Here is a 17170-nt window from a genome sequence, read left to right on the forward strand (position 1 = left end):
GTCCTAACCACTGGATCACCAGGGAAGTCCCTGGAGTACAGTTTTATCTAGCACTTGAGTTTTACTGAAGGCTAACTTTATTCTCTGTTCAGACTGCTCTCTATTCTTTGGCAAGACTCTGCCCTGAACTGAAAAGTCATTCTGAGAATATGTGGGGCTACTTGAATAGACAAGAACATCTCTAAAGTGTGATATATGAAAAGCAAATTGAACTCTATACAGAACTACATTGAAAAGGAAAGCTTTATACTGTACACTATTTTTTTTTTTGATACTGAAAGAGTGACAGAATCACAACAGTAATGTTTGAAGAACTTAATTATAAACTTTACTTAGAAAAATACATGGGTATAAACATCAATGAATACTGTGACAAAAGAGCAATGATGGAGGGTGTGAAGGAGATTAGCTCTATTAGATATCAGAATATATTATACAATAATAATTGAAAAGGTGTAATAATACAAGCATAGATATAGATGGCTCAAAAGAAAGCCATAATATGCGATACCTAAAAATAACAAAAACAGGGAAATAGAATATCCACATAAATATTATTTTAACTTCACACTGAATTTCATCTCTAAGTCATGCTGCTGCTAAGTCGCTTCAGTTGTGTCCGACTCTGTGCGACCCCACAGACGGCAGCCCACCAGGCTCCCCCGTCCCTGGGATTCTCCAGGCAAGAACACTGGAGTGAGTTGCCATTTCCTTCTCCAATGCGTGAAAGTGAAAAGTGAAAGTAAAGTCGCTCAGTCATGTCTGACTCCTAGCGACCCCATGGACTACAGCCCACTAGGCTCCTCCGTCCATGAGATTTTCCAGGCAAGAGTACTGGAGTGGGGTGCCATTGCCTTCTCCATAGTAGATTGAAAATAGAGAGTAGAGTTAAAAGGAAAATCAGCAGAGTATCGATTATAGTTTTTATCCAGAAAGTTGTTGACTTCTAGAGAATTTACAGCAGAGGAGACCAGGTCATAAAGGAGATAAACCTGCCATGTGACAAAGGACAACAGCAATAAAATAAATAGAAAACAAAATATATAAATTATTTGCACAAATGTGATCAAAATTTAATATATTCTAAATTAAAAATTTAAATATGAAGATATCATTAAATGTCAATAGATAGCCCCTCACTCCCTGTACACCCATAAATCCTCTGTGAGAGGAAATAGTAATCTAATGTAATTGAAAGTGTTCAACAGCAACTAAGGAAAATTTATTTAAAATGGTTCTTTAATATTGTCTTACTATTAAGTAATTAATGTGAAAAAATTAAGACTCTTATTCTTTCAGTGTTTCTATATCCATAAACTACCAAAAAATTAATTTTTTAAATTACCTTTATGACTTTAAGGAAATCATCCAAATTAAGAAAATAACCAACATTATTATATGTAAGAAAAGGTTTATTACAGTTTTCTAATTGGAAAAATCCCGGCAGTAAATAAAATGTCTAAGTAAATTTTGATATCTTAACTTAAATCATTAAAAGAACTATGAGCAGCAGGTAACAGCATGGAAGAATGCTCATGAATTAACCTTAGGTGAAAAAAAGCTGAGAATTATATTAGAATATTTATATATTTACTTGTAGATAAAGAATGAATGGTCATACAACATGAGGGAAATAGTTTTGACTGTGGATTATTTCTCTTTTCAAATTTCCTTTAATATATTTTGCTTAACAGACACAAAAAGAAAAAAAAATCTGTTGTGCACAGAAGAGGGAAGGAAGCAGAAGTCAACTTGATGTTTTTCATAAAAGGTTAAAGCATTTTTTAATAGAAGGTTAAAGCATATGTCTTAAAAGAAGGGCTCACAACATCCATTTAGCACAGTTAACTAGTAATCTGATACTAACCGAGTAACACCCACCTAGAGAAAGATAAACATTTTAATTCATGAAACAGTAAGTTCCATCATGCTCTACCTCTAGGCTGTTCTAGTGCCATTTCTTTGTAGTCTAGAGTCAGCCAAGTGGAATGGTTCAAGCACAGGCTCTGAAGAAAGTCTGGGTTTGGACCTTAGTTCTACCACTCATTTACTGGTTGTGAGTTATTTAGCCTTTGGTTTCCAGATCCATAAAACGGGGTAAAGTAGTATATCTCACAGAATTGTAAGAATTTACTGAACTGATATTTTAAAACATACCACTGTCTGGTATATAGGAAGCACTTAGTAAAATGTTAGCCATTGTTATTATGTTCCTTAAGTGATTCAAATATCCATATGGCTCAGGACAGTGCTATACGAAAAGGAGGGAGATAGAAAAAAAATCTATTTTTATAGTTTTAAAGAAAAGTATACTTTTTATCACCCAGATTATCTAGCCTATTAATCTATTATTTGAGATTCCCTGAAAGTTTTTAATAGGATTAAGATGTTTCTATAAAATGGGAAACCATTTAAAAATTTACAATGCAAAAAGGTGAACTCAAGGAAACTCCTTGAAGTAGATTTACTAAAGACAATTTTCAAATATGAGAAAAGAATATTTCTTTTTGCTCTTAAAGAATCAAAAATCTAGTTTTATTTCCATGAAATAAAAATAGCCATAAAAACTGCCAATACCCATCTAGGGTGCCTGAACCTTCCCCTGCTCTGTTAGAGACTGTACCAATCATTCATTTTAAGCCCTTGGGAAATGTCAATGACAAAATCTAAGATAAAACTTGCAGAGAGGTTGGCTTATGTTTTCTGAAATAATTCTATGTGTTATAATCTCTGTGTTTTCCATGATTTAGCTGAAATGGATTGGCACAGTTATCCTTATTTTTGAATCAAGTGAGAATTTTGTTTTAAACTACAAAGTTACTCATTAAATCAGGAGGACAGTTTGCCTTAATCAGATTAAGCTCCAGTAAAATTATGAGTCTGACAGCAAACATGTATTGGCAGCTTGGGGTATGCAAGATAGCATGGTAGGATACAGAATAATTGGGAGAAAATGCATTTGGATATTAGAGGTGCTTGATGAGAATTTCAAGGCATTGACAAGAGAAATGCTGAAGGTAGGACATGGCAAGTCAAGGGGGTGTAAGAGTGGGGCAAGAGTGAAAAGTGGAAGGTTTCTCAAAGGAAAAAAATTAGAGCCATGCATTAAAGGAAGGGTCAGAGCTGGGTGGGCAGAGAAGAAAATGGAGACAGCAATGGCACCCCACTCCAGCACTCTTGCCTGGAGAATCCCATGGACGGAGGAGCCTGGTAGGCTGCCGTCTATGGGGTCGCATAGAGTCGGACACGACTGAAGTGACTTAGCAGCAGCAGCAGCAACAGCTTAGCTACAAGAGGCATATATAGAAGATCTTAAACACTCTCTAGTGGTATGTCTTGAAAAATTATTACTAAAATGTTAACTGTGATTTTCTTCAGATAGTGAAACTATTACTGTCTGTACATTTTACTTTCTCATATTTTTAAAAAATATTTATCATCATGCATATCATTTTTATAAGGGGGAGAACAATAAGGCTATATACATTTACAGGGGAAAATACTTTCTGCTGATATCTCAGTAGATAAATGGAAGCTGTATAAATAAACACACTGGTTAAGAATATAGGACACGGAGTATTGTACTAAAATTCCCAGCTCTGTTTGCTCAGTCTATTTGACACTTAAACTTTTTACCCCACTTTTCCTTATGAAATATTACAAGCATATCTGAAAGTTTTTTGAAAGTGAATACCAAAATACACCCCCTCTCCTCAGAGTCTACATTTGTTAGCATTTTTCCACTCTTGTTTTTGCTTTCTATTTATTTATCCATTCATCTTTTTTTTTTGGATGCATTTCAAAGTGAGTTGCAGACATCAATACCCTCTTTGATAGTAAATTTTAACCACTCACCAGTTTCCTCTGTACACACACACACACTAGTCCAGAACTTTCAGCTGGTTGTTATGCACTGAAATCTGATCGCACTTCCCTTATCTAGATACCGCTTCCAAGCCAAACACATCCCGTATCAGCTGCTTACCCAGAAGACCATTTACCAAACTTTACTCTGATTCTATATACCCAGAACTATGGAATTTATTCAACTCCTAGAATATTAAAGCCAGAAAGGAAACTATCTGATCTGGGCTCACCAACTCCAATGTTTCCAGGAATTAAGCAGGTAGCTTAAAAAGTGGGTGTCTCCTGTAAAATAATCCAGTGGATTTAATAATGGAGACTCCCTGTGGGGAAGCCACAAGGAGAAACAGAACTACCCAGGGAGCTTGAGAAAACAGAACTGACCCTGGGGCAAGACTCCCAGCCTCAGCCTACGGTTCTAACGGCCGGGCATTTTAACCACAGCTCTTTTTGTCTCCTCTGTGGGTCTAGCACACTTAAAGAAACACATTTGTTAGAATAACTGAAAGAGTACACTGTTAAGTAGAATCTTCCTTTAATTAAAATTACTTACAGATGCAGACTTTATAGCTACAGTTAAATACAGATCTTAACAGTGCAAACAGTAGCACACATATTGCAAATGTAAAGATGTGATATATTTCTAGTTTTTCCACATTGCTTGCCCAAAAAGGGAATATTCCTTCATCTCTGGTGGATTAACTACCTGTCCGTGTGTCCGTAATGAACCAGAAGAGAACAACCAGTTTTCTCACTGATCAAAGGGTAAATGTAGCGTCATTTCTCAGGAATGTGCCTGCAGATTTCTTTTTCCCTTTCTTTTTGGTCTGTGTGGCTTGCAAATTAAATAGCAGGAGTTACTGTGTGGAAGGGGAGAAAAAGGGAATATAGGAGGGTCAGGATGTATAGATATTATGTCTGCTTTTTCATGCCCATTAGCCACCTAGATGTGGTTATTTCGCCTGCTTTCTGAAACTTTCTCTCTCCTTGCCCTGCTTATCAAATTCAATCAATGTTTGCTCAGGTTAGCTAACTTTTACATCTATGGAGAATTGAAACCATCTACTTTTCATTTGTGCAGTAGCTACAGGTGGACTTTGCTTAGAAATCAGAAGGTACAACAAATCCGCCTTCACAGTCTTTCCTTTGTATGCTTGATAATTAAGGACAGATAGTTTGGAAACTCACCCCTCCCCCAACCCCATCCCTTAGGGAACTAATTATTAGACAGTGTGTATCTCAGCCTTACTGTGTTGGGATAGCTAGTTCTGCTATTAAAAAAAAAAAAAAAGAATCCACCCAGGCCTGAAATGCTGTCTCATGCAGTTGTGAGTACATGTGATAAAATTAGGTTCTTTCGGGTGAATGTCCTTTTGTGATAAAGTCAACTCAACTACTTTCAAAGTTATAATGAATAAAATTGCCAGTAGTTCTTTTGGAGTATGCCTGTACACTGACAAACCAAAATGTATTAATGTAAGTTAAGCCTCCTAAACCTCCCATTAGAGAGTTTTTACTAGATTTCACATGAATTCTTTCAACTAAATGTCTGTCATAGATCAAATTCAGCAGATGTTTATTTCAACTTCTTTTGATCTCTGCCAGTACTTACATAAGGATTCAATTTATTGTTGGCTTATCAGTTTTTGTAGTTAAAATCTGACTAGAAACTAGCGATTCTGAGCTCTGGTTTTACAGTTCCACTAGCTGGTTTTAAAAGGTATATAGTAAAATTCTGAAAAATGTTAATAAAATTAGTTTTTACTGAATTAATATTTTAAAGAGCATATAGTAGTTTTTTGGGGAAATTAGTCATATAAAGTAAAAGATCCTAATATGAAAAAAAGGAGAAAAAAATTTGAATGCTTTTAAAATTCCCATTCTCAAAACACTTATTTTGACTGAATTTTGTTTTGCAAGTTCTTTGTACATTTTACTTATGAGACAGATAATCGTTTTAGAAAAATTTTGTATAGCTTTTGTTATGCAACAGGCATTACTCTATTCATATGTAAAACTACATAAGCCTTATAACAACCTTAATAAGTAGTAGGTAGTTATTCATCTCTTTTTACACACAGGGAAACTTAGGCACAGAGAGGGTAAACTGATCAAAATCGCATGGCTGAAAATGGGCAGCACTGAGATTCAAATCCAGGAAGTCCAACCCCAAACCACATTCACTTTAAACTCTATTCACTAAAAATTTACCATTTTTCACTTAGGGTTCCTGTTATACTGAGTTAGACTTGGTGTACATGATCATCAAAATGGGTTAAGCAGTAAACAAATAACTAAAGCAAACTTTGGATGTTTGAATCTTTTGGGGGAGCTTACAAGAAAAAAGTACCTGAGCCCCAGACCAGACCAGCTGAATCAGTATCTCTGGAGGTGGGGCTCAGGCAATGGTATATTTGAAAGTTAAACAGCCAGTTCCAATGTGCTACCAGGTTGAGAGCTACTGGTTCAAGTTTCTAGCCATCTTGTTATAGGGAATCTCACATTTGAGCAGGCATCAGCATCATGTGGAGGGTGTGTTTAATGTACAAGTGGCTGGGTCCAACTCCCAGAACATATTCAGTCAGTCTTGGGTGGAGCCCAAGAATTTTCGTTAAGGATCCAGTTCAATGAAGTTATGTTGCTGGTTTAATGACCACATTTTGAAAAATACTGTCTTAATAAGTTGGGACAGGGATAAGGGTGGTAATAGAGACCTAGAAGAAACTGGACTAATTCTTCAAGTATCTCATCAACCCTGATGCTGACACATTTCCTCTAGTTTGTTGATTTACGCAATAACATTGATTGAGGATGAGAGAGAAAAGAAAAAGGAAAGAGATGACACTAAAGGGAAATGAGGGACATGAGATAGAGAAGAGGAATTACTGGCCTAACCACATGTCAATGACAGAATATGAAATGAGAAAATTCAACAATAGCAACCCTCAAGAAGAAATGCTCTTTTCTGTATCAGAAACAGAACAGAACTGAGTGAGAGCAAGACTGGAGGGGTAGTCAGGTGGGCTGTTGGTTTAGGGTACAGAAGTATTTATTGATTCATCTCTTACAGGTAATCTGAGAATCTGAGCTATGGCTGATCTCTGAAACCAAGGGGACAGATATGCTTTTTCCCATCCTCAGTGCCATGAAAGATGACCAAATGATCAACGCTAAGAACTGCCTGAGGATAGACCAGCAGTTCTCAACTGGGGATGTGAAGTTGGTAAGGGGAGCAGGAAGCACATTTTGTAATATCTGGAAATGCTTTGTGTTGTCACAATGAGGGGGACAGAGGTGCTACTGGCTAGAGGGCTGGGACTGGAGATGCTGCTAAACCTCCTGCAATGTACAACATTGCTAAAGTGGAGAGATGCTGGGCTAGACACAGTCCTAGAACCAGAATCTGGGCCAAGGTGCCAGTTGACTTAGTAAGGAATATACTAAATGTGCAAAATTATTGGGGGCCTGAATCAGCTATCAATATAGACCTGTTTCTGGGCTGGAGGAACCTCAGGAAGTAGAAGTAAGCACAACATTGGAGACAGCAAATAACAAGAACTAAGCAATCTACCAACAGAACCATCTCAAATGGGCTATCACATAGTTCCAAAATACAGAAAGAAGACTATAAACAAATCAAAACCCAACAAAATCAACAACTGAAAGATGGATTTGCCTCAACTTAAGCTAAAATAATAGGACAATCTGAAAGTGACCTTAAGGATACATCAAGTAAAAAAATAAATGAATAATATCTGTAGGAGAGTATGACAATACTTGAAACAAAAATGGGCAGACATTAGATAAGAACAGGTGATTACCAAAAAGAACCAATTTTAAAAATTAGAAATAAAAACTTAATCATTGAAACATAAATTCAGTATATGGGATGAACTACGGCTTGGACACAGGTAAGGTGAACACGTATCTTGGTCTGTCTGGGACTGAGAAGTTTCTGGGACATGGGACTTCAGTGCTAAAATTGGAAAAGTGCTGGGCAAACTGAGACTGTTGGTCACTCTAGACATAGATGAAGTGAATGGGAAGATGAAGTTGATAAACTGATCACAGAGGCATCGAGATAAAAAAATGTGAAAGAGCCATTATAATCACATAGGATAGATTGAATCTATCCAGCTTTCACTAGAGTAACAGGGATGCTAGAGAAAAAAACAATCTAGGAAGGAGGAAATGATAGAGTAATAGTTTTTGAAGAAGTAATAGCTTAGAATCTTATAGAGTTAAAGAAAATCATTAGGCTTTACATCAGGGGTTGACAACTATAGCCCATGGACCAAAGCCAGCCTGCCACCAGTGTTTGTGAATAAAGTTTTATTGGAATGCAGCCACAGCCATTTGTTTATGAATTGTCTTCAGCTGCTTTCATGCTACAATGATAGAGCTGAATAGTTGGAACAGAGACCACAAAACCTAAAAAGCCTAAAATATTTACTGTTGGCTCGTCACAGAAATATTGTAGATCTTTGCTTTAACTTGCAACTCTGAGTATCAAGAAGGATAAATAAAAATCAGTTCACATGTCTATGAAGCACAGTAAAGCTGTGAAACATAAAGACAAAGAAACATCTTGAAAGGAATGACAGAATTTTACCTACAGGGTAAGACGGTTGGACTTATATAGCACATGATTCAGCAACACTGGAAGTCAATGAGGTAAGTCTGTAAAGTGTTGAGGAAAAGTAATATCAATTTAGAATATTTATATATGGCTAAGCTATCATTTAAGATTGAAATTAAAATGAAACAGTTTTTAGTCATACAAAACTCGATATACATTGTAGTATATAATATTATTCTTCTTTCAAATGGGTACCCATCTCTGCCATTACCCTGAGTGCATAAAGATTATACTTCCCTACATCTATGTCCTTTTTAGCTGAGGCATGACTACGCGATTTATTCTGGCTGATTAAATGTGGATAAAAGTGGAGTACATTTCTTCCAAGTAAAAGTGTTAAGAACTAGGAATTGGATTGGAAGTTTATATTCAATGGGTAATTGCATTGTATTAAGATTCTTGTTGTGTTTGAGAGAATAAAAACAGAAATACTAAAAAGCAGTAGAAATTGTTAAACAATAAGTAAGAGCTAGTGTACTTGGGTAAGAAGATATATGAATCCAGAGCCCAAGAGTAAGATGTGAGGAATAATGCTATATATGGAGTTTTACGAAGTATACAGATCGAACAATATATGAGAGTTAAGAGCTTAGAAACAGAGTCACACATATATGGGAACTGGATATACGACAAAGGAAGCAACAGAAGGAAGTAAGTGAAAAAAGAGACTGAACTAGATAGTACTTGACAATCAGTCATTCACAGCTATAAAGACCTGATTATTAAAGACCTAAAGGTGAAAATAAAGTCTTTAAAATATTTAGAGGAAAGGTGAGGAAAATAGCTTTAATATTTGAGAGTAGGGAATAACTGTTTAAAACTGACATCAAAGCAGAAATGATAGACTTATTTTAGAATTTGACAGTATTAAGATTTAAAACTTGCATATAAAACAGGGACACTAAAAATAAAATAAAAAAGAAGCCAGAGATTCAAAGCATAAAATTAGCAATGCATGTAACTGACATGAGCTTCCCTGGTGGCTCAGATGGTAAAGAATCTGCCTGCAATACAGGAGACCCAACACCTGGGTTGGGAAGATTTCCTGGAGAAGGAAATGGCAACCTACTCCAGTATTCTTGCCTGGGAAATTCCATGGACAGAGGAGCCTGGTGGGCTACAGTGAGTCAATGGGTTTGCAAAGAGTTGGACATGACTGGGTGACTAACACGTTCCCTTCATAAATGACATAGAGTTAATGCCTAGAATATATAAGGAATTACTATAAATCAACATGAAAAGATAATCCATAAGAAATGAACAAAGCACATGAGGAGAATTTATAGAATAGGTTACCTGAATGGTCAATAAACTTACAAAAACATGTTCCATCTTAGTAGTAATCAGGAAAATTGAAACAAAAATGAGTTTTGCTATGCCAACAAGAGTCTAGTTTCCAGAATATACAGACAGCTCATACAAGTCAATATAAAAAAATGAACAATTTAATCAAAAATGAGCAGAAGGCCTAAACAGACATTTCTCCAAAGAAGATATTCAGATGATCAACAAGCATGTGAAAAGATGCTCAATATCAATAATTATTAAAGAAATGCAAATCAAAACTATGATGAGGAATCACCTCATACCGATCAGAATGGCCATCATCAAGTCTACAGGGGAGTTCTCTGGTGGTCCAGTGGTTGAGAATCTACCTTCTAATGCAGGAGACACAAATTTGATCCCTGGTCAGGAATCTAAGATCTCCCATACCACAGGACAACTAAGCCTGAGAGACACAGCTAGAGAGGTATGTGCACCACAAGTGGAGAGAGCCTGCGCATAGCAACAACGACAGAGCACAGCCAAGATACATAAACAAACAGAAAAAGTGTCTACACAGAAAGCATGCTGGAAAGGGTGTGGAGAAAAGGGAGCCCTCCTACACTGTTGGTGCTGCCACTATGAAAAGCAGTATGGAGTTTTCTTTAAAAACGAAAAATAGAGTTACCATATCGTCCAGCAGCCCCATTCCTGGGCAAATATCCAGAAAAGACAAAAACTCTAATTAAAAAAGCATGCATAAAAACCAATGTTCATAGTAGCACTATTTGCAATAGCCAAGACATGGGAACAGCATAAATGTCCATGGACAGATGAGTCAACAATGAAGATGTGATATATTTGTATCTATATTTATATTTAATAGAATATTACTCAATAACAAAAAAAGAATTAAACAATGCCATTTACAGCAACATGGATGGACCTAGAGATTATTATACTAAGTGAAGAAAGTCAGCGAAAGAAAGACAATTATTATGTGATGTAATTTACATGTGAAATCTAAAAAGTCTAAAAAAATAATGCAAATCAACTTATTTACATAGAAAGCAAACTTATGGTTACCATAAGGGGAAAGGAGGGGCAGAAATAAACTAGGAGTTTGGGATGAACAGATATACACCACGATGTATAAAATTGATAGACAATAAGGATTTACCATATAGCACAGGGAACTATACTCAGTATCTTGAGATGACCTATAATGTAAAACAATCTGAAAAAGAATATATATAGATATATCACTGTGCTGCACACCTGGAACAACAGTATTGTAAATCAAGTACAGTTCAATTTAAAAAATTTTTAATGAATAAAGTTTTGCCTATAATAATAAATTCTCAAAACTCTATCAGTAAATCTGGCAATACCAAGTTTTAGGGATGATGTAGAGAAATGGGAAATCTCATAAAAGATGAGCAAGAGATAAATTGTTACAATGATTTCAGAGAAAAGTTTGCTAAATTCAGTAAATTTAAAGGTGCCCAGATTCCTTATGCAAAAGAATATTTATTCTAGTACTGTTTGAGATGGAAAATAATGACAACAAATTCAGCATCGGATAATAGATGACTAAATAAATAATATAATTACACAGAAATAAAATAGGTGGAACTAGAGCTGCATGTGTCCAAATGCTTATATACTGAAAACATACCAATGTCAAGATAAAAAGAATGCAAATGCAGAAATCATAGAAAAGCAAAGTGGGCAATCACTCTTATATGGTATCTTATGGATACAGGCAGATTAAATAAAAATATAAAAACATGTTAGGGAAGGTGAGGTGTCACTCTCAGAGCCGACATTCCTCTACCTGTAGAGGGAGGGGCATGGAACTGGGGAGGGTAAAATGAGCGCTTCAACTTTGCCTTTTTTACTTTTTGAAAAGATGGCAAAATGGCAATAATATGATAAAATGGTACAATAATATGCATGAACTCTGGGTGTGAACATTTGTCACGCTGTTTCCTAACATGCTACAGTATTTTAAGAAGAGAAGGGTACAGGAGGAAAGAAAGGACAGATGAAATGCATCTCTAAGAATTAGGGAAGTGATATTATATTGAAGTTACCAAACCTGGAGCTGGAGCCCCCACCCATTTGCTTCAAGAGCAAGGCTGCTGAGCATTTAGTGTCTACACAAATGTGCTCTAAAGTGCCTCTCATTTCCTCCTCTGTGCATTGACCTGTGATGAATGAGATCTCATATAATTTGAACTTTTCTATCTTGGCTCAAAACTTGCTTGTCATAACAGAGGAGTTTTTTTTTTTTTTTTTTTTAACACGTTGGTACACATCTTGCAGCAAAAGGGAGGTAGTCCGTTTTGCAGAAGCAGAGGATATACAGATCAAGAGTAGAGAGTAGGTGTGCATGTGAAGGGAGTGTGTGGAGGTATGTGGACTTCTATTTGGGGAACAGTAGCCTATCATTCAAAACTGTGACTGACCCCCTCCAACTTACATGATAAAGACAAGAACCACTGGTCTCCCCCTCCATGAAAGAACTGGGTAGGAAACCTAGTTCCCAGAGGGATTCTTATAGCTCAGATTTCATACTCTAATTTGCGTGGGATACCAGCTCTCAACTGAGCCTCCATTGTAGCCCCTCAAATTATTTATGGGATCAAAAACTAATTCCCCTCAGAAATCCTTCACAATTTAAACTCTTGGCTGTGTTTAAATCTGAGCCTCACGGTTTTAAAGTATGAGGGAGAAAAAGTCAGTATTGACTTTTTGAAGTCAATTCGAAAAGTTGAATTAATGAAGCCCCCTATCATGGTCAAGGACATCCGGAAAGGATGTGCATCAGTTCAGAAAAAACCCTCCTCTCAAAAATGTGAATCAGACAATGACACGGACTCCTTTGCTTGGGAGTCTCCAGTGGCTGCCAGAGGGGAACAAAATACGATCAAATTCCTTGTCATGGCCCTGGAAATCCAGCAAATTGTGACAGTTGCCTCTTTCTAGAAGCCACCTCTTTGCCCCTCTCCTCTCCTCCTGCCTCATGTATTCTTGCAGATCCAAACTCTCTCCTACCTCTTGTCTTTTGTACCTGCCATTTCCTGTGCCTGAAATGGTCTTTACTGCCACATTCCCTGTGCCCAGCTTATTCTCAATCTTTGGTGCCAGAATTCTCAACCTGCACCAGGCCCCACTTTATACACTAAGGTTTCGATTTAACCACTCTAGGCTGGGGCCTTGAGAATAGGTATGATTTATAAGGTAATCACCTGATTTCAATGTGCAACCAGGGTTGAAAACCAGGGCTTTAGTTTAAACATTACTGTATCAAAGACCCGGAGAAGGCGATGGTACCCCACTCCAGTACTCTTGCCTGGAAAATCCCACGGACGGAGGAGCCTGGTAGGCTGCAGCCCATGGGGTCGCGAAGATTTGGACACGACTGAGCGACTTCCCTTCCCTTTCATCAAAGACCAGACTGGTATCTAAAGAGGATGTTTCCTTCTTATGTTCTGTCTCAGCTCCTTATTTACCTCCTTCAGAGCTCACTACCTGGTATTTTACTTATATGTTTACTCGAATTGGTGGCTTGGATGGTAAAGAATCTGCCTGCAATGCAGGAGACCTGGGTTTGATCCCTGAGTTGGGAAGATCCCCTGGAATGACTACTCACTCCAGTATTCTTGCCTGGAGAATTCCATGGACAGAGGAGCCTGGTAGGCTACAGCCTATGATGTCACAAAGAGTCAGACACGACTGAGCAACTAACACTTTGGCTTGACTTTACTTGAATCAGCTTTCCATCTTCCAGGGAACAGTGGTCCTCCAAGTGTGGTCCCTGGACTAGCAGCATCAGCATCACCTGAAAATATCACCTAGAAATGCAAATTTTCAGGCTCCATCTCCGACCCTTCCGGATATTCAGATGTGTGCTAAAGTTAGACCCACCACATTCAGTGTGAGCTCCAAGAAGTCAGGCCCTCACCATCTTTTTCACCCTGCATTCTTGTCCAGCAGAGTCCAACAAGGAACAAGGGCTCAACAAGCCTTCATTAAATAAAGAGTGGTAACACATTTCTTCTGTAAGTAGCTCACATGCAAATTGCGAGCTGACTGAAAGGAGCAAAACAAATGAATAAAACCCTCAAACCAATTTTATACTTCATTTCTTAAACATTCTAAGGTTTATTGGTAAAAGATGTTTCCCCTCACTAACTATGAACTTACAAAAATCTGTGCATGATTCACTATTTTCTTCTCACTCTTTTTCAGGAAATCTATGACTTGAAATGTGCCTAAAAGTATTTGTCATGTGGACAGTTATCATTCTATTATTTCCATTTCGGGCTGTGAAGTGAGATAATTTGTTTAAAGTTTCAAATTAAGTTAATTTCCACAGGATCAGATATTTAAGAAGTAGAATCTTACTTTTTTGTCCTTCTGCTTCTAAAATGTAGAATCATATTATAAAGAACATCAAGGAATCCGTAGCCAATCCTTTACCCTTACTAAGCGACTTGAGAAAGAGCTGGCAAGACTGAGTCAAGATCCCACTGTAAAGCCAGCACTCCCTGCCACCAGGTAGCTGAAATCCATTGTTCATTATAGCTTATGTCCTTGTCCTCACAAAACCCCATGTACTTTTCCACCTAATTCCCACAAGTTTCTACAGTTCCTCTACCAGTAAGTTACAGGAAGAGGGTGATAACAGGTGAATTTCTCAATAACCACTTGGGCCACCATGTGGTTCCACTTTCTAATACCTGCTTCCGGCACTTAACCTGGAAGAGGCGGGCTTAGTTACACCAGTAACAGAGAGCTTACAGAAAGGCTAAGTATTTGATCACTGAAACCCTTTTTCTGAGCCCTGGGGTGGAGAGCCACAAAGCCAGCGACCCCTTCAGTCTCCCACCCCAACAGCTCTGCAAGAAGATTTCTGTAAAGTGATCATTCTGACAATAGGATAATTCATAATGGTACTAGCAGAAGTTACAAGCAATGCCTCCCAGATCTAACAGAGGTGGTCACCAGCCTCAGGAAAGGTCCTTGGCACTCCTAAAAACCAGTCCCGGGCTTTTCTTAAACCACTATCTTCCTTGGTACCTACTTTTCCTCAGATGCAGCATAATACAGAAAAGCTCAGGCCTTGAGAGCAGACAGAATTGTGCTCAAATTCCAGTCCCAGCATTCAGCAGCTGTGTGGCTGTGAGTCAGGGAGTCACCCTTCCCAAGAGTCAGTTTTCTCAGATAGAGAACAGGAACAATAGCAGTAACTGTTTGCAAGGAGGTGATAGGGATTTTATGGCAGAAAGTGAAGAAGAACTAAATTTGGGAGAATGGCATTGAAACATGTATAGTATCATATAAGGAACGAATTGCCAGTCCAGGTTCGACGCAGGATACAGGATGCTTGAGGTCGGTGCACTGGGATGACCCAGAGGGATGGTACGGGGAGGGAGGTGGGTGGGGGGTTCAGGATGGGGAACACATGTACACCCATGGCAGATTCATGTTGATGTATGGCAAAACCAATACAATATTGTAAAGTAACTAGCCTCCAATTAAAATAAATAAATTTAAATTAAAAAAAAAAAACAAACTCAACATTCAGAAAACTAAGATCATGGCATCCGGTCCCATCACTTCATGGAAAACAGATGGGAAAACAGTGGAAACACTGGCAGACTTTATTTTGGGGGGCTCCAAAGTCTCTGCAGATGATGACTGCAGCCATGAAATTAAAAGACGCTTACTCCTTGGAAGAAAAGTTATGACCAACCTAGACAGCATATTAAAAAGCAGAGACATTACTTTGCCATCAAAGGTCCGTCTAGTCAAGGCTATGGTTTTTCCAGTGGTCATGTATGGATGTGAGAGTTGGACTATAAAGAAAGCTGAGCACTGAAGTATTGATGCTTTTGAACTGTGGTTTTGGAGAAGACTCTTGAGAGACCCTTGGACTGCAAGGAGATCAAACCAGTCCAACCTAAAGGAAATCAGTCCTGAATATTCTTTGGAAGGACTGATGCTGAAGCTGAAACTCCAATACTTTGGCTACCTGATATGAAGAACTGACTCATCTGAAAAGACCCTGATGCTGGGAAAGTTTGAAGGAGGGAGAAGGGGAGGACAGAGGATGAGATGGTTGGGTGGCATCACCAACTCAATGGACATGAGTTTGAGTAAACTCCGGGAGATGATGATGGATAGGTAGGCCTGGCATGCTGCAGTCCATTGGGTCACAAAGAGTCAGATGCAACTGAGCAACTGAACTGAACTGAACTGTTAGGGATTTAATGAGATGGTGGAAGCCAAGGCCTGGGCTTCCCTGGTGGCTCAAATGGTAAAGAATCTAGCTGCAATGCAGGAGACCTGTATTTGATCCCTGGGTTGGGAAGATCCCCTGGAGAAGGGAATGGCAACCAACTCCAGTATGCTTGCCTGGAGAAATCCATGGGCAGAGGAGCCTGGTGGGCTATAGTCTATGGGGTCACAAAGAGTCAGACACAACTGAGTGACTAACGCTTTCACTACTTTTTCATGCCAAGGCTCACAAATGTTAATGGACATTATTATCATCTTCCTGTGTTCACTAGGAGTCTTTATACCTCCTTAGGAAATCATTTATTTGGGGCTGGAAAGAAAGAAACCAACATTCATTCAGTGTCTGGCGGCTGCCTGCACTTTAATGGGTGCTTTATAATTACAATCTTATTTACTCTTTGAAACAACCCTTCAAGATACTATCATCATCACCTTCATCATTGTTGGATAAGGAAACAAACTCAGAGCTTAAGTGACTTATGAAAAAACCATGCAACTAGAAAGCGGAGAATAAGTAGGTAGAAATACAGCCTTTGACTGATCTATGATGTCTCCCAAGGAGAAAAAGTAGAGTTTTTTCCCTTCCTTTTATATACTACCTGTCTTTCTGCAACTTGTTATAGAATGTCAGAGGCAATGTTGGGGAGAGAGAAACATAAGGAAATCTACTTCCTTTTTAAGTATAACCTTGATAAGTCCATTCTGAAGGAGATCAGCCCTGGGATTTCTTTTGAAGGAATGATGCTAAAGCTGAAACTCCAGTACTTTGGCCACCTCATGCGCAGAGTTGATTCATTGGAAAAGACTGATGCTGGGAGGGATTGGGGGCAGGAGGAGAAGGGGATGACAGAGGATGAGATGGCTGTATGGCATCACTGACTCGATGGACGTGAGTCTGAGTGAACTCCGGGAGTTGGTGATGGACAGGGAGGCCAGGCGTGCTGCGATTCACGGGGTTGCAAAGAGTCAGACACGACTGAGCGACTGAACTGAACTGAACTGATAAGCTACAAAGATAGGCATCATATATCATTATTGCAGCTGGGAAATCCGTGCACCATGTCACTATATAGTTTTGTTGTTTTTGTTGTTTAG

General features: G+C 38.3%; 1 protein-coding gene across 9 annotated transcripts in view; it reads right to left on the minus strand.

Moving 5' to 3' along the window:
- FYB1 (FYN binding protein 1) overlaps positions 1 to 17170 on the minus strand; it is a 179096-nt gene that overhangs the window by 150106 nt on the left and 11820 nt on the right. The window lies entirely within an intron of this gene.

This window comes from Bos grunniens, chromosome 20 (assembly GCF_055505025.1).
Source record: "Bos grunniens cultivar Pamir isolate PY7600 chromosome 20, Bosgru_T2T1.0, whole genome shotgun sequence".
Taxonomy (NCBI): domain Eukaryota; kingdom Metazoa; phylum Chordata; class Mammalia; order Artiodactyla; family Bovidae; genus Bos; species Bos grunniens.